General features: G+C 39.4%; 1 protein-coding gene across 1 annotated transcript in view; it reads left to right on the top strand.

Annotated features, from left to right (window-relative positions):
* The window catches only part of PCNX2 (pecanex 2), a 363,956-nt gene that overhangs the window by 222,496 nt on the left and 123,363 nt on the right, over nt 1-18,097 (top strand).

Genomic DNA, 18,097 nt, shown 5'->3' with positions numbered 1-18,097 from the left:
GGAAATGAGAGGTCTCGTGACAGAGCACCTTAATTTTCTCAGTAAAGGAGAAGGTGAAGTCATATGCTAAAAGAGACTTGAGGAGAAAGAAGAAGTTTTGGAATGGCAGCTATGTGAAGTGTGATTTTAAGTCAGGGAAAAGGAAAGTTTTGTTGCAGTAGTGAGCACCCAGTTAAGGTTAAATTGCATTAATTGGTAAGTGGACCCATTTGATACAGCATAGTTGTATGCCTTCTGGTTGCATTCGATAGCACACAAGTAGGAGCACAGAAAGAGGATATGGAGGGATGGGGGAATAGAAGGTGGTCCAAGTTTGAAGACTGGATAGACATGAAAAGTGGTTGGACAAGAAGGTGATTCAAGGGAAGAGGACAATGAATTGATCAGCTATGAGGTCCAGATTATGAAGAGAAGAAAATGAGGCCACAGCAAAGCATCATGATGAATTGGGGGGTGGGGGCACAGGGAAGGGTGGATAGACTGAAGATTACACTGAGGATAAAAATTAAGAGTATTGAGGAAGAGGGAGGGATGGAAGAATAGATTACAATCAGAGAAAAGAATTTTATAGTTCATGATGATAATGAAGATGATGATTATGATGGCATTTATATAACACTTTATGGTGTGCAAAGTGCTTAACAAATATTTCATTTTATCCTCACAACTCCGAGAGATAGGTACTATTATTATCCCCATTTTAAAGAGAAGGAATTTGATACTGACAAAGATTAAGTGACTTGCCCAAACTTGAGTTGGAGGCAAAGTTTTAATTCAAGTCTGCCTGACTCCAGGTCCAGCACTCTATCCATTGTGCCACCTACTTGCCCAAGATCCTAGAGGTGACTTAGTAATGCTGATGATTAGGTCCACATAGTGACCACTATTGTGGGTGACTGAGGTAAAATGAATAAGTAGGTGAAGGAAGTGGAGAAGGTCAATGAATTGCAGGATCAGAGTGTTCTAAGGAGACATCAGCATGTATTTTGAAGTCCACAAGTATGAAGGTGACTTGGAGAGGAAGACTGAGAAAGATGCTCATTTTTTTAAGAAAGTACGAAGAGTAATTTAGTGGCTAACCATCAGGAACAAGGATTATCTGCATGTGGCAGTACAGGTGGATGAAGTAACTAACCCTCAAGGGAGGAGAGGGGATGGTAGTAGATGGTAGGTCTGGAAGTAGCATTGGGGAACAAAGCATTACATGACCTCTCATCATTCAAGCATTGCATTATTATTAATAAATTAATCAGTAAACATTTGTTAAGCATCTGCAATATGCCAGGTGCTGTGCAAAGTGCTAGAGATACAAAAAGAAACGAAAGACAATCCCTTCCTTCAAGGAGCTTACAATTTAATAGGGGAGAAAACATGCAAACAAATATATATGATGCAAGCCATATAACAGATAAATAAGAAATAATAATGATAACTAATATTATTATTAATAAATAATAACTGCTAGCATTTATTTAAGGGTTGCAAAACAGTTTACCTATTTTAACTCATCTGATCCTCAAAATTACCCTGTGAGTTAGGTGCTATTATTATTTCCATTTTACAGATGATAAAACAGAGGCTGAGAGTGGTTTAGTGACTTGCTTAGGGACACACAAAGTTCTTAACCATTTTTGTGCCATAGACCCCTTCAACAGTTTTCTGAAGCCCATTGTCTAAGAATGTTTTTAAAATGTATAAAATAAAAGACATAGGTTTTACAAAGGAAGTCAGTTGTATTGAAATAAAGATGTAATTTTCTCCAACTCAAGTTAACAGATAACACCCCCTGAGTCTAAAGGAAATAATCAGACTGTACCACTTATTATTATTTATCTTAATTAATCAATAAACATTAAGCATCTACTAATGTGCTAGGCACTCTGCTAAACACTGGGGGTATGAAAAGACGTAAAAGCGTCACTGTCCTTTGCTGGGTAACATCTTAGGTATTTATAAACTATTATCTTAAATAACACGTGCTAGTTTTTGCCAAGAATTAAAAGCCAAATGCATTAATCTGTAAAATTTGCAGGCTACTCCCATTCCAAACAAGGAGCTATGAAGTAGTCATTTTTAGTTTCCCATGATTATCATGTAGGGCAAGTAATTAAGACCCAAGACCTCTGTGATTCATGAACTTTCTCCTTGAATTTATTGTTGTAACCTGGCAAACACCTCCCCCCATCTGTTCTCTTCCTCCCCAGTCTGTTTCCTGTTGTGGTAAATCTTTTTTTTTTTACAAGTACATTAAAGAGTTATGGGCTATAATCAAGGAACAGAGCAAAGAAGAATAGAGAAAAAAGGTATATCCTGTCCTGCAGAGTGGTAGGGAGTCCAGTCCTAAGAAGATGGCGGCAAGGATAGAAACCAGCAGGAGATCACAGCAAGCAAAATTCTAGGGTTTGTTGGTAGAAGGAAAAGAAAAAAGGTATCAGATGAGGGTCAAAGTGGGTTCATGTGATCACAGTGTATATCAATTTTGCAGCCCCCAAAAGACTGTGAGGTCCTTGAAATCAGAAGCCATGTCTTTTTTATTTCTTTTCTACTTCAACCCCGCTTCTCCCCCCCCCCAAAGCAACTAGCACAGAGCTGAGTTCCTAATAATTGCTTGATAAATATTGTTGATTTGATTTGAAAATCTCAAGAGAGAAAAAAATGGGTTTTGCTTAAAGGAAGATTCTAACTTGATTTGGTAGTTGGGTCATTTTTAAAAAAAAAATCTATTTTACAGAACTGATGATTCACAGTGGGAAAGCTGAGGGTGGAAGGGAGGGTTTTGCATTTAGATGCCTGGGTCATTCAGAGTTCTCATAGCTGTCTTTTCATGGTGCATGTTTTGATTTCTTTGGCTTCCTGTAAATCTTGTTTTGCTGCCTCATTGCTGTCCTGCTGTCCCTCGCACAGCTCGGGAGCTAGCTTAAGACCAACAGAGGTGGCTCCTCAACTGTGAGTGTATTGCTGTCTGCTCTGTAGGGGGCTAAGTCTTTCCTTACAAGATAGAGAAGGGTAAACCGAAGTCTGTTTCCAGGTATATAGATAACCTGTTGGTGATGGGTAGATGTCACCCAACTGGGCCAGCCCTGTGCAACTGTGGTCATGACACTTTTTACCGCTACCCACTCTTTTCCACAGCACATGCCAGAAGAATGAACCTCCTTTAATTTAAACTATGCAACGTTGTAATGTTGTAGTATTTCTGAGAAGGGAAGAAGTAAGACTTAAAGAAATACTCATGGCTGTCACCTCCTAGAGAATTTATTTAAATTCTCTTTTTGGGTGTTAAGTCGGCTATGCAGAAATCTTCCTCCTCTACCCTCCCTTTGCTTAGCTTCCAATGCCTGATGTAGCACATTCTTTCATACCAGTTGCCCAAGAGTTATATACTCATATGTGTGACTATCAAACATCAGTATGTTTAAATTCTCAGTAAAAGAGAGAAACTTTTAGGTTATATTTCTACAGACCCTTATCCTACTCTCTCCCAAATCTCAGTATGACCCAGGGGTGGGGAACCTGCAAGTTCAAGGCCCACATGTAGCCCTTTGACTGAAGCCAAACTTGAAAGTGGACATACTTGAACTTGATACGTTTCAAATCTCCCAGTGATCTATGATTAGATTAAGTAATGGAGACTCAAAGAAGGTGACTTGGCCGAGAGTTCCTAAAACTAACCTATTCTGACTCAATCCCCCCTACTCTACATAGCAATTAAGATTGGGGCTGAAGCAAATCCTCCAGAAAACCTTCCAGGAAAGATGCATCAACTTAATAATGAGCCAGGTTAGGATTTTCCTTGTTGTAATTGTGTTGGAAAGGAGTAAGTGGTTAATACAATGGCCACTAGCATTTTGTATGTTTTATTAAATGCACGTACACTAGGATCTGATAAGTTTGCCTACAGATTAGAGAAGCAACCACAAAGACCAGATGACTTCCTTTACCAAAGTTTTAGCTTGAGTGTAGGACCCTGCATTTCCCCCACATTTTCTCAAATCTGCTCTTTGCTTTTTTTGGGGGGGAGGGGGCTTGGAGGGAGGCACAATAAACTCTGATACTTCTGCTGTGTGTGAAAAAAGTGCCCTAAACAGGAATGATATGCATTCCACTAATAATAATAATAAACACAATAAATGACACATATCACATTTTAAAATTTGTGAAGCACTTGAAACATATTATCTCATTTGAGCTAACAAAGATTTATTGAGATGATACTATGGGCTAGATGCTGGCTACCTACGGGTGATACAAAGATGACAATAACAGTCCCTGCCCTCAAAAAATTTCTAATGTATTCCTGGGGAGTTATGGATGTTCAGAGAAAAGGATATAATAACATTTATTCAGAGGTCATTTTTCTATCTATTGACTGGCTAGGTGGAATACATCTAGGAACTAGGTAGAAAAGAAAATGGGAAGTGGTGGTCTGTGCGGCCAATGTAGAAAAGCCTATACCTACAACTGCACCTATGCATTGAAGAGGTCTAGGGGTTTGGGGGTGCTGGGACCCCAAGATCGCGGTACTGGGTCTGAAAGAATTCAACTCAAATCTTCTTCAGCCAGAGAAAAAGTTTATTAGTGATAAAACATATAGGCCGGGTGATGCCCATAAGGACGAGCGGGCATGAGAGGTTCTCAGCCTTGTGGGCCTGAGATTCTCAGCATCCGAATGAGGGCAAGGTGGATCTTAAATACTAAAGTAACTTTGGGTGGCCAGAGAAGGGGGTTGGGTAAAGGGTCTAGGTAACAATTCTAATTGGGGAGGTCTGAGAGATTGAATAGACAATGGGAATAGATAATGGAGGAACAGGAAGGCAGAAGTTTGAAAGACATCTGCACAAAATCAAGGTGGGGCTAGGACTTTCAAAAGGAGACAAAGGAAGGCCTTTCTGGGGCCTATAGACAAGAGGGAGCCTAAGGCTTTTAGGGCACATCTGAATAAGATTAAAAGCTAAGGCTTTCAAAGGGAGATGAGGGTCTGGGGCCTGTGAGTCAGATTCCCTTTGGGGCAAAGGGCGGAAGATCTTGGCTTGGGCCTGGCCCTCATCATGCATGACTCCTAGCTCAATTCCTATTTATTCTCACTTTACGCCTATTTTTAACAATCTAGGTCAAGGATGGAGAACCTGCAGCTTCAAGCCACATGTGGCCCTCCAGGTCCTCAAGTGCAGCCCTTTGACTAAATCCAAACTTCACAGAACAAATCCCCTTTAAAAAAGGGTTTGTTCTGTAAAACTTGGATTCAGTCAAAGGGCGACACCCAAGGACCTTGAAGGTCACCTGTGGCCTGAAGGTCACAGGTTCCCCATCCCTGAGTAGGTGATATAAAGGGGAATTTGTATTTGTCATGCAAACTTTTCCTCTCCCAAACTCTTCTAAAATATATGTGCTAATAGAATTTCGTAGTTTTGTGCTCAGTCTTCTTTGTCTGTTTTACTGTTGTATATGAAAGTGCTTATTTTAGTTCAGGGATTTTTAACCTGGAGTCTGTGAACTTGCTTTTTATAAATTTTTGATAAATGCATTTTAATATAAGTTGTCTCCTTCATAATTCTATGTATTTTATTTTATGTATTTAAAAATATTTTTCTGAGAAGAGGTCCATAGACTTTAGACTGGCAAAGGGGTCCATGACAAAAAAACAAAAAGTTAAGAATTCCTTTTGGTTGGTGTTTTTAGTATCATAAAAATATTTTTAAAGGCAAAATGCGTATACTTCCAGATTCTAGGATTCTAATATGTGTTATGAAGATTTCCATGAACAGGGGTTACAATAAAAGTTCTGATGCAGAAATAAGCCAATTATCTGGAAAATTCACTTATTGGAACATCTCATGGCTTATAGTTGCCAGATAAATGTAATTGTAAACCAAGGGGAGTGCAGAGGTTATGCAGAAGGGTGGAGCAGGAGGGAATTATAAGGCAAAATCAAAGAGAGGAAGAAAGCTGGCTCATGGCTGCATTTGTTAACATTATTTGATTTTCCTGCATGCTAAAATGGTATATGGGTCAAAGCAGAGGGATACTTTGGTGATAGAAGCCATATGGAGAGATTGATAGGCCTTGTAATGTTACATGGAAAAAGAATCTCTCTCTCCTTGCAGCAAAGCAGCAATCTAACCAATAGAAATCATGACAAAGGGCCTTTGGGAAGAAAATGGGTCTGGAGTAGGGGATGTAGAAAACCTATACTGGATAAACAGGAAATGGAGAGAGATGTTGGTAGGGTGGGGTAACGAAATGGAGGTAGAACAGTTTTGTTAGGAATAAAAGGTAGAAGAAGTGCCTCTGAGTGTGTGAGTGTGTGTGTGTGTGTGTGTGTGTGTGTGTGTGTGTGAGAAAGAGAGACAGAAAGAGACAGAGACAGACAGAGAGACAGACAGAGAAATTTTATTCACCACTTCACTAAGGTAGGTAATTGGACAGGTAGCTGAAAATACATTCTTTAATTATTTTCATATCTTCTATTTCCCTTAAGATTTTTCCCTCCATTACTCAGTTTCAAAGAATTTGCAGGTGAAGTCTGACCTTCTATATTCCCCTAATTTATCTCCTGACATCTTTTCTGAGCAAGGACAATATTAATTTTCAGATGCTCAAGAGTTGGGGTACTTCGTGCCTCATCATCTGTTGGTATATTAAACAATTTCAATGTGTAGTGGTGACTTGATGTGCATGGATGGATACACTAATTAGCGATTAGAAAGTATGAACTCTCCTAATATTTTCTGGTTGTCGTGTTCTCTGAGAGGTCTGAACCTGTCTTACTGCATAAGATCTGCTAATCAAAGAACCATGGATTGCTAAATTTCCTTTCATTAACACCATGCTAATTTGCCTAAGTAGTCCTACCCCTGCTGGGTGCTCTTATCAATGCATTATCCAATCCTTTGTATTTTCCCTCTTAGTTTTAATTTTTTTTTAACGGTGCTTCACAAATAACTTTTTTAAAACTGGAATTCCTTTCCTCTCCCTCTTTTCTTCTCAGTCTTCTTCAATCATCCCCCTTTCCTTCAAGTCATTCCCATATCCTTGAATGTTTGAGGTCATGAGATCATAGATTTAGAGCTAGAAGAGACCTTAGAGGCCATTTAATCCAAATCCCTCCCCTTCCATCCTTCCATTTTACAGATGAGGGAACTGAGGCTTAGAGAATTAAGTGCCTTGCTCGGCTATTTAAGGGAGGATTTAAAATCAGATCCTTTCACTTCAGATCCAGTGTACTTTCTGACACGATGACTGCCTTGGTCATGCCAGCATAGTTGCCCTGCAGCAGCCAGCCAGTTCACCCCATTCCCAATTTGGTTCCCATGGAGCTTCATACCACCACTAGCACCAGGGAGCTTTCTCAAAAGCAGGACTTGGTCATGAGATTTTCCATCTTCTTCCTGGAAAATGGAACCCCATTTCACCTTTAATTTCACCTAGACATCCACTTTATTAGACCCACACCATTGTCTTTGTTGGGATAAGCCTCAGACATGTTCTTAGCCAAACTCTTGGGCCTTTTGTGTCTACTTGCTACCAGTTGTCAAAATTCTGATGGGAATTCCACTTCTCATTTCCAGTATTATTTTAAGCCTCCCATGCTTCCAGGCCTCCAGAATTATATCTTTGGTTGCTTTTGCTTATTGAAATCCTGGCAATGAATCGATTGTATCCTTTTAGCCTGCCACTGTTCACTTGACTCTTTCACTCTCCTCTTCTTTGAGCCCCGCTTAAGAGTATTTCATATTGAATGGAATATTTCATGAGACTGTGCTTGTTTCCACAAAGGCTTGTTTCCACAGAACAGTCCTACCTCAGCTGAGTGTTTCATAAGCTACTGTTCTATTTGCTTGTTAAATGTCCCTGTACTCCAAATAACCCCAGCTTTGCCATAAAAAGTCAGAAAGTCCATTGGAACTTTTCCTTTGTCCCTTGCTTCTAATCCTCAATTGACCTTCTCGGCTCTCACTCCATTCATCCTCACTAATAACCATTAGTTCTCAGCTATCTCATGTTCCCCTATCTCTTGGTTCTCAACCACTTCAGCTCATCACTTTCTCTTCTCAGTATTGAGTTTCCTCTCTGGGACTTGGCACAGATTCGCCAAGCCCTGCTAGCTGAATCTTTGAGAAGTAGACTGAAGGACCCTTCATATTAGCCTAGCAATAGGGAATAAAAATGAAATCTAGCAGGATACTATTCTGGGAGACCAAAAGCAAAAAGTCTCGGACTTGGAAGAGAAGGCCAATATTCGACCTAAACCACATAGCCTAGAAATGCTGCATTACAAGAGATTCTCCCTGCCCCAACTGCTTCCTGAAAGTCTTCTCTTCCCCCTCCTCAAATATTCCTAGGGCACTTTGGATCTTTCATTGCCTTCATCACTGCTTACATCATAGCATAGCTACCTGTAAGCACATTGTATACTTCCATTAAATTGTAAGCTTCTTGAAGGCAGGGGAAGTGACATTTTTTCACCTTTGTACATCCATCGCCTAACACAGCACTTAATACATTTGCTGATGCTAAGAGAATAGTTTGCAGTCTTTCAGAAAAATGGCATCACATGAATTCAATTTCTTTATGTCTCATTTAGAGCACAAGTTAAAATGCATTAGTAAGCAAATGTAATATTTAACTGGGCCATCTTAGTGCTCATGGGAAAGCTTTCTTTAAGATGTTTTGCATATTTATACAAAGCATGTGGAGTGTGTGTATAAGCCATAAGTCTTATCTATGTATCTATGTCTAACTTGAAAAGATGTTTTCAAAATAGGTTACTTTGAAATATGGACAACAAGAGGCATTCTTAGAGACTATCTAAAATGGTGACTCTAATGTACTTTCCTTTATTCTCATTTTAATGCTTTCTACGAGGAAAAAAAGTGCCTTGTGCTTTTTGTTAGGGTGGGGAGAAATGTGAGATGCACAAATTTGGTGACATCCCAATCCAAATGTTCATGTGGACTATTTGTGCCTGACCTGTGGTAGAGCCTTCTGGGCTTATATTGGTCCGATGTGCCAGTGAGACACACCGTATCTTGACCTCAACATAGTGATGTCATTTTGGTCCTCTTCAAGAATAAAGGACAACAACTAGGGTGGGAAGGGAATGTTCAGACCTGTGATTTCATCCATGAGGGAAACTTCTGGTATGACAACTCCCTTCATCAATGCAGATTGGCAACTTATGGTCATTGACCCTTACTGGGACTCTGTGAGGTTAGGTGAAACATTCAAGGTTGGTCATACATAAAGCTAGTATGTTTCCAGCTCCATGACTGGTTCTCTATCCCTATACCACGTTGTGTATCACCTTGCATATAAATGTTGCATAATAAATTTGAGGAGAATATAAACTCCCTGAAGGAAAAAGGCTTTTTTTTTCATTTTTGCATTTGTATTCCTCAATTACTGAGCGCAGTGCCTAGCAAATAGTAGGTGCTCAATAAATGCATATTGATTGACTGCTTCGTGCATTTGTTTAATTGAGTAGGAAATACCAGATGTCTGCAACTCTTACTTGTTCCTCTTCACATGTCATAATCATATTCTAACTTGTGATTTTTATTGTGTTTTAATAGGGCCGGGATTTAAGAGCTTGGGAGGCAAACATTAAGAGTGAGACATGCATCATAAAAACAAAGTCCTCAAACTGTCTTAGGAGAGGAAAATAAAAGCTGTATAAAATCTGTTCCTAGATGATCCAAATGAATTTTCTATTTAAAGTATGACAACAGAATGTTAGAATGACTGGTGGCACTGTTTACTATCAAGGTGTCGCTATTTCCATCACATCTTGTGTTCTTGGGTTTTAAATGTGTCATTTCTGCAAACACAACTGTTCTGAAACAAGGGAGGGTTTCTGCAGATATCTCTTTACATTGATTATATTTGCAGCCTTTGGGATTAAGAAATCCATTTTTCCACCCACCATTTCTTCCTTCTTATACCTGTGTTCACACAAAGGAAGAATAAGTTTTTAAAAAGGGTAGTCTGATATCACCATTTAAAGTCCTCAGCTTAATACAGCAAGCTTCTTCTATGTGCCAAGAACTATGCTATAATGTGGGAATACAAAAGCAAAAATGAAAAGTCTCTGTCCCAAAGAGCTTATATTCTGCTGGGCAAAAGCCAGCAAATTTACAGATAATTAACATGAAATATGGGGGTGCGGGGAGCAGGGGGAAGGAACAACTATTTGTTAATTGCCTACTATACACCATACACTATGCTAAGCTTTTTACAGATATTATCTCATTTGATTTTCACAACAAGCTTGAGAGGTAGGTACTATTATTACCCACATTTTACAGATGAGGAAACTGAGGCAAAGAGAGGTTAAGTGACTTGCCCAAAATCACACAGCTAGTAAGTGTCTGAGGCTGGATTTGAACTCAGGAAGATGAGTGCTTTCTCTACCCATTGTACCACTTAGCTATGTAATGCACCAGATAAGTGCGAAGTATCTTTGGGGGATTTGTAGGGGATCTAACAACTTGAATCAACCAAGGGCTTTTGTAGGAGGAGGCAATTGACTTGAGCTTCTAATAGAGCTAGAAATTCAAAAAGGTAGTGATGAGCACGGGGTAGAGAGACTGTGCCCCAAGGTTGGGAGACTCAATCCTTTTGGTTGGAATGTAGAGTGTGAGAAGGGGGTGTCTGGGAAGGAGGCAATAATGTGTCAATCTGGAAATGTAGCAAGTAGCCAGGTTTTAAAGAGTTTTAAGTGCCAACAAAGGAATTTGTATTTTATCCTAGAGGCAATAGAAAGTCAAGGAAGCGTTTTGAGAAGGGGCGTGTCATGGTAAGACCTAATCTCATGACTGTGTTAAAAGTTTGTGAGAACAATATCATCGTGGCATACTGATTTATTTGAAGTTGAATACTATAGAGGTAAGATTATGGATTGGGCTATTAAAGACCCTTTGGAGAGCAGTAGCTTTTTATAAATTGGGAATTTTGAGAAAGTAACTTCTCAGATTGACCTGGTGATTGGTTTTAGTGCAATTTGCAAAGCAAAAGAAAACACATTTGATGAAATAGTTTGAGTTATTGTTTTTCTTCAAAATGTCCATCAATTTCATTGATCATCAGTCAATAAGCATTATTAAGTACCTACTATGTGCTAGGCACTATGCATATGAATACAAAAGTCTCTGCCTTCAAGACCTATATTCTACTAGAATTCATTATGCAACATTTATGTGTAAGACAAGAGGTAGCAAAGCAGGGTGGATAGAAGGCCAACTTCAGAGTCAAAAAGACCTATATATAATTCCTGCTTCTTACATGTACTGACGGTGTGACCGTGGACAAATCACTTAACCTGGTTATGTCACTCAATCCTTTTTTTCATGAGTAATATTAGTCATTAGTAATATCAGTAGAAGCATTTACTACAGAGACATATGGCCTGGAAGTCACAAGGAACATGGAGGGTCATGGAGGGCATGAGGTCTTTAAGACTATTCTAATGGAATACCATCTCTGGTAGTTCCTACCAACCTGGAAAGACTTGGAATACAGGAAGAGGGTTGGACTCTGTATCAGTTGCCCAAGGACCTGACTTTGCAGCGATATGGAAAAGTTCATCAGCACATGTTGGCTTCCAGGTGATGGATTTTTTTTTTCAGTCACCACAACTTATACTAAGGCACAATAGGGTTGCAATCTACATCAACAGAGGAATCATCCACACTGATGAAATTATTAATGGTCAGGAATTACTTATGGGTTTCTGTTCAGAAAGCATCAGAAATAGAGTAGAGAAGCAGAGAATAAATATTGCTGTCGTGCCTGTGTGCTGCTATGCACTGTGCTAAGTACTTTACAAATATTATCTCATTTGATTTTCACAACAACCCTGGGAGGTAGATACTGTTATTACTCCCATTTTACAGTTGAGGAAACTGAGATTGTCAGAGGTTAAATGACTTGCCCAGGGTCACAAAGTTAATAAGTAGCTGAGGCCAGATTTGAACTCAAGTCTTTCTGACGCCAGATTCAGTGCTCTATCCGTTGAGCCACCTAGTGCCTCATCTTCCTAAAATTATTCTTGAGAGTTAATTATAAACTAACAATCTGGTTATTTTTTATACTCAATTACATGATGAGGGGGCTTTATGGCATTATGGATATTGTGCCAATCTTGGAGTGTAGAAGACCTGAATTTAAGACCGGTTCCTTGCGTTTATTGCCTGTATGACCATGGGCAGCCAAATAACCTTGCAGTGCTCCAGGACTCTGAGCTACAGATAAGTTGCCAATCTGCATTGATGGAGGGCATTTCCCCACAGACGGCTTCCTAGACCAATGAAATCATAGGTTTGGACTAAAACAGAACAAAACAGACAAAAAGGGCAAAAAACAAAAACCAAAAACAAACAAACAAACAAACAAAACCCGTGGTACTTGATACGATGCTGTTCTTGTAAACTATGCCATTGGGACTCTTTACAATGCTATAGTGGAGCTGTCCCAGTTAACCACCACTGCCACTCTGCAGATAATGGTTTGTCTGACTAGACAAAAAAGTCCTCCTGAAAGCCTCTACCTGAAAAGGGGACTGCCTGAGTCAATCACACAGCATGTGAGTCATTGTTGTCATCATCATCATTAATCACTGTGTCTCAGTACTCTCCCCTTCCTAAGGTAACCCTAAGGCATCATTCTATGAATTTAAATTGCTTTTGTTGTTGGCTTTTTGTGTGTGTGTGTGTGTGTGTGTGAGGCAACTGAAGTTAAGTGACTTGCCCAGGATCACACAGCTAGTAAGTGTCAAGCGTCTGAGGCCAGATTTGAATTATTTTTATTTTTTGTTTTTGTTTTTTAAAAAAACAGCTTGACATCTCTAGAAGATAGACAAAGAAAGCCTGAAAGTCAGTGCTACTTTCTAAAAGATTAAAACATTATGGAGGGCTAATGTGGGCCAAGTTTAGTAGTTTAGTACATAGCAAAGCATGTAATTACCAGGCCCCATGCATCTGTTCTTTGTGTTAGAAGATGCTCTTGCTATAGATAGTGATAAACTTTTCAGATGTGACTGATGAGCATTTAGCCAATAGCCCTTTCAATTGTGAGCCTATGGGTGATGTCTTTGATTTGTTTTGCTGCAATACAAATTTGACATGTTATTATTTGCAGGCTGCTTCTCATATACTCAGCACAGCCCTGAAGACTGCAGTCAAGAATAATATGAATAGTATAATAATAATCATCAGCATGTATATAGTGCTTTAAAGTTTGCAAAGTGCTGTGTAATCTCATTTGAACAAGAATGATTCCTATCAGCTGAAGGAAGTAGGCATATTCAGCATGTAGATGAGAAGACTTGGGGGAGGGGTGGAGACATTACAATTGTGTCACCACATATTTGAAGGGCTGTCATATGCAGGAGGCTTCTGACTGGCTCAATTTGGGTGCAGAATAACAGTGGAAGTTACAAAATGAATAGAAATTACAAAAAAAAGTAAGTTTAAACTCAGTGAAGAGGAAAACTTCCTCCCAATTAGAGCTGCCTAGAAAGAGAATGGGCTGCCCTGAGAGATCATTGTTTCCCCCTTCTTTCTTCATGTAACAAAGCACAAGATGGCCATTCCACTTCTTGGGTATGCTATGTGTTCGGGATTTCTTTCATGGGTAGTTGCACTAAGATGACCACCAAGATTCTTTCCAATGCTCATCTTCTGTGATTCTGTCTTTCTTTATCCCCTCATTCCAGGCTAGTCTGTCCTTACAGTATACTAGAAGACCATAGCTATTACAATGGCAAAACCATGCTTCAAACAATAAGAGCTTAGTAAATGCTTATTGACAACTGACTGACTGACTGACTGGCTATGCCATATTCAATTGCTGTGTTGTGGGAAGAACCTTGAAAAGGGATTCAGAAGAATCTGATTCTAGTCTTTCCTTGGCCACTGACTCAGTGGATAATTTTGAGTTTCCTCATTTCAAAACTGAGGGGTGTGGACTCATATATTTTTTCAACGCAAGAGTTTTGCATTTCTGATATTCTTACGTAGTCTCCAATCATATGTTGTAAAATATTTTTTCTCTTCCTCTTCTGGCTTGCAATCATAGCTTGATGCATTGACTACTTTGTTAATATCCATTTTCTTAGAATAATATCTAACATTTATTTAGTACTTTAAAGTTTGCAAAACTCTTCAGATCTGTTCCCTCCTTTAATCTTCACAACAAGCCTGCTATCGTCCCCATTTCATAGATAAGGAAACTGAAGCTTAAAAAGCTAAGTGCCTTGTCCAGAGACACACAGTCAGTACATGTCTGAGGTAGGATTCAAACTCAGGTCTTCTCATCTTCAAAAGCCCAGCATTCTACCCAGTAAGCCACCTAAAGACATCCCTTACCTAGAAAAACTCTACTGTGGACCATAATGATATCTACATGTAGAGATAAATAAAATGAGAAGAATGAGATTTCAGAAAGCCTAGTTCTGCTATGGTTATGGGCATAGTGCGGACTTCTCTGTGTTAATCTTTTTGTTGGTGTAACTTTATTTTTTTTTTAAACAAGGCATAGTCAGTATTTTATTCCCTCTACTCCTAAAGGACAAACCAAGGCAAAGACTGAGTGACTTGCCTGAGAGATCAAGGTACCCCAGGGCTTAACTGCAATTAGAGTAGGAGACTCCCCATGCTCAGTCCCCTCGATGTCTGATTGCTGTTGCTGCTTATGTTTAAATACAAGTCGCTGTGCTAAGCAAAAAATAATTATAATAGATTCATCTAATCATAATGCAGCAAAGTTTAACTTGTTAGAATCTTCACCTTGCAGATGAGGTGTTCCCTGGGGCTGCTTGTCTGATTGTAGCTGTTATGCCTGACCTACTTATTGGTGTTCTCTGAAGGTAGCTTAAAACCCTCCCAGGATACTCCATATGTTAAAAACCCAATGATGGAAACATTTAAAAACCCATGACTCATTTTAACAACCTTTGGGGGCTATGTGTTTTATAAAGCAAACTTTAGCTTTATGGCTTCTGACTTCAGTTTTCATCTAAACCTGAGTCATCTTGACTAAAGTTGGTCCTCAAGACTTAGAGAACATGTTAACAGCAGAATAACAGCAGGTGTTTATTGTATCTCCAGAGTGAATCACAAAGGCCTGTGGTAAAATATGTTTAGGCCTGGATGAACAGGTTAATATTACATGACCCCACTTCTCCTGACTTTTCTCTGCCTAAAACCCAGGTTTCTACATATCTTGTTTAATGTTAACACTTCTGGTTTTCAGCTTAGTTTTCCACTCTACCGATAAATGGTGGTAGGGAAGAAAATAGCATGTTTTTAAAGGATCTTACTAACATAATAAATGTAGCACTGGAGTGGCAGTCAGGAGTTTTATAGAATCATGGAATCTAAGAATTGGAAAGAATCAGTCCATATCTGTATAGGAATCTCTCCTACCGATCTTCAAACATTGCTTTCACTTAAAGACTGCTAAAGAGGGGGTCACTTACTATCTCATTGAACGTTCTAGTCTGGGAAAGCTCTAATTATAACACTAGTGGGTGATAATACCAAAGTCACTCACTGAATCCTTTTTTGCTCCATCTTCCCTTCTAAAAGGGGCAGAACAGAATCATACCTAGATCTCATCTGCCCTTTCTAGACCTTGCCTCCCTTTTTTTCCTCCTATCTGTCATGAGATGTAATTAGGCACACCCCATTACAAAAGGTAGCTGACCCTTAGCCTATATGCAATATAATGACTCTCATGCCCATGAGGTCCCCTTCTCTGCTATTTTATACTAGATTGAAAGTTATTGGTACAATCAAAATAGCTCATAGCCCCCAGTTAGGAAAATCCTTGACATTTAGACAAGAGGTTCAGATCTCTGACCTAATTTAGTTTTGTGCTCTTTTTGTTTGAGGCAAACTGAAGGTATAGGAAATGTTTAGATAAAAGAAGCAAGCTGTGTATGTTATGATGTTGGTTATTCGACAGGCATATAGAGGGAAAGCTGAGAAAAAATCACACCTTTTGGGAAGACCTCTGCTCAATTTTTGAAGCGATCAATAAAACGAATAACTCCCATCCAAGTCATCTGTTCCAAGCTGCTTACAAGTCCCGATGGTCCATCGTGATCTGTCCCTTCTGTTTTGCAGCTCAAACCTCCTTTCATTTTCTCCTTTTCACTTCTTTCAATCTTTGCCCCTGTGCCAACAATTCTATCTAGTTTGGTTCATTAATTTCTAAGCAAGGATTACAGCTGCTGCCCAACTTTTACGTTCCCACTCCTTGTGTCTCAGTCTATCTCAGTCTACCTCTCACAGCTGCACGTATTCCTTTAAGAACTCCTAGGCATTCAGACACTTACTAGCTGTGTAACCCTAAGTGAGTCACTTAACCCCGATTGCCTAATAAAAAACAAAAAACAGCAAAATAAAAAAAGAACTCGTGGGCATGACTCAAGCCCACCTTGGACTTAAAAATTGTAGTCCCAAATCTCTGAGAGCTGAGAACCAATTCTTGTCCTCTGGACTACATATCCCAAAACTGTGTGCATCTTTTACATACTTTTTAAATGTATATATTTAAATTAATACAATGATTGACCAAACTGCCCTGTTTACTCATGTTTCCTTCCAAACTTTTTGCTCCATGTATTTTTAAATTTTTCATTGATACCCTTTTGTTTCTTCAATTATTTTTGATCATTTCTTCATTGGTCCTGTTTCCCAATGTCTGAGCTATTTTCATTATTAATAAGTATTTATGATAGAGGAACTTTCCAGTCAACATTCTATGCACAGTCTATGGTCACTGGTGTTTCTCTGAAAGCTTACTGTGCTATGTAGCAGAACCAATGAAATTTTCTAGTGGTTTCTTTTTTATAAGTGGTATTTTGTTTTCTCATATACTAGCAAGTCTGGGAACGAAAACACAACCTGTCACTTGCCTTTCCCATTATTGATGAACAGAGCCTGTGAAGCTTCTGACTGTAGCCAGAAGTGACAAGAGTATAGTTTCCCATTCTGGATTGATAATCCATTACCACAAAGCAGGTCTCAACAACCAGTATACTTCACTGCTCTGTTATTCTCCTGTGACAGACTTCATGCAAAATGTTCCAGCCTGTACCGCTGAGCATCTGGTAAGGGATTCGATCAGATTCTCCACAAGGTTATCCATTCTTGGCCCCATCTCTCCTCCTCTTTCTCCCTCTCACCTGTTTTTTTTCCCCTTTGTGTTGGCTTACCCAGCAAATATCACACCTCCCATGTTCTACCCTGGTTTTCTAAAATACTTTGCAATTCGTGACTCAGTGGTCTGTGTTTTGGTTTCCTTGGCAAGAGCAGCTGAAGTTATGAAAGGAAATTAACACACAGAAATCTCAACGGCTTCTGTGATGATTAAGTTGCATATGGATTTAGCTCTAAAAGGCTTCATTTGAAAGGAGGAAGTTCTGCCTCCAGAGACGTCTGTTCACCAGCTGTGACTGCTTCCCTCCTCCCCTGCCCCATAGCAGCAGAGAGATATGGTAGAGTTGGGGCTTGCATCAAGCGTGGGAACAAGTCCTACATGAGATAGGGGTGATCCTGATCAGTCTATCATTCTATTTCAAACTGTCATTAAATAATCAAATCAAATGCAAGAGAAAGGAAAAAGGGGAGGTGTGAGGTAAGACCATTTTACCACACCTTACTAAAGATGAGTTGCTCGTTCTTTTTCCTCTCCTACATCTCCCAGTCCCTAATTTCCTTCAAGGCTAAGCTCAAGTGCTATCTCCCACATGAGGTCTTTCCTGGTTCTCCCTGTTACCAATACCCTCCTGTCCCCCCTTCACCTTGTATCTATTTTGTATTACCTACATATGTATCAATCAATCAAGAAGTATTTAGTAAACACTTAACTATATGCCAGGCACTGGGATAGTGCTGCAAATACAAAGAAATCTGATCAGGATCAACTTAAATTCTTATAGATGAGATGGGTATTTGTAAAACATAGTTGTTATTGTTGTCATGCCCCACTCTTTGTGACCCCATTTGGGGGGTTTTCTTGGCAAAGATACTGGAGTGGTTTGCCATTTCCTTTTCCAGTTCATTTTACAGATGAGGAAACTGAGGCAAACAGG

This window comes from Phascolarctos cinereus, unplaced genomic scaffold, assembly GCF_003287225.1.
Source record: "Phascolarctos cinereus isolate Bilbo 61053 unplaced genomic scaffold, phaCin_HiC Scaffold_5;HRSCAF=322, whole genome shotgun sequence".
In the NCBI taxonomy this organism is placed as follows: Eukaryota; Metazoa; Chordata; class Mammalia; order Diprotodontia; family Phascolarctidae; genus Phascolarctos; species Phascolarctos cinereus.
The sequence above is the reverse complement of the archived record's forward strand: the minus strand, read 5'-3'. Positions and strand labels throughout refer to the sequence as shown.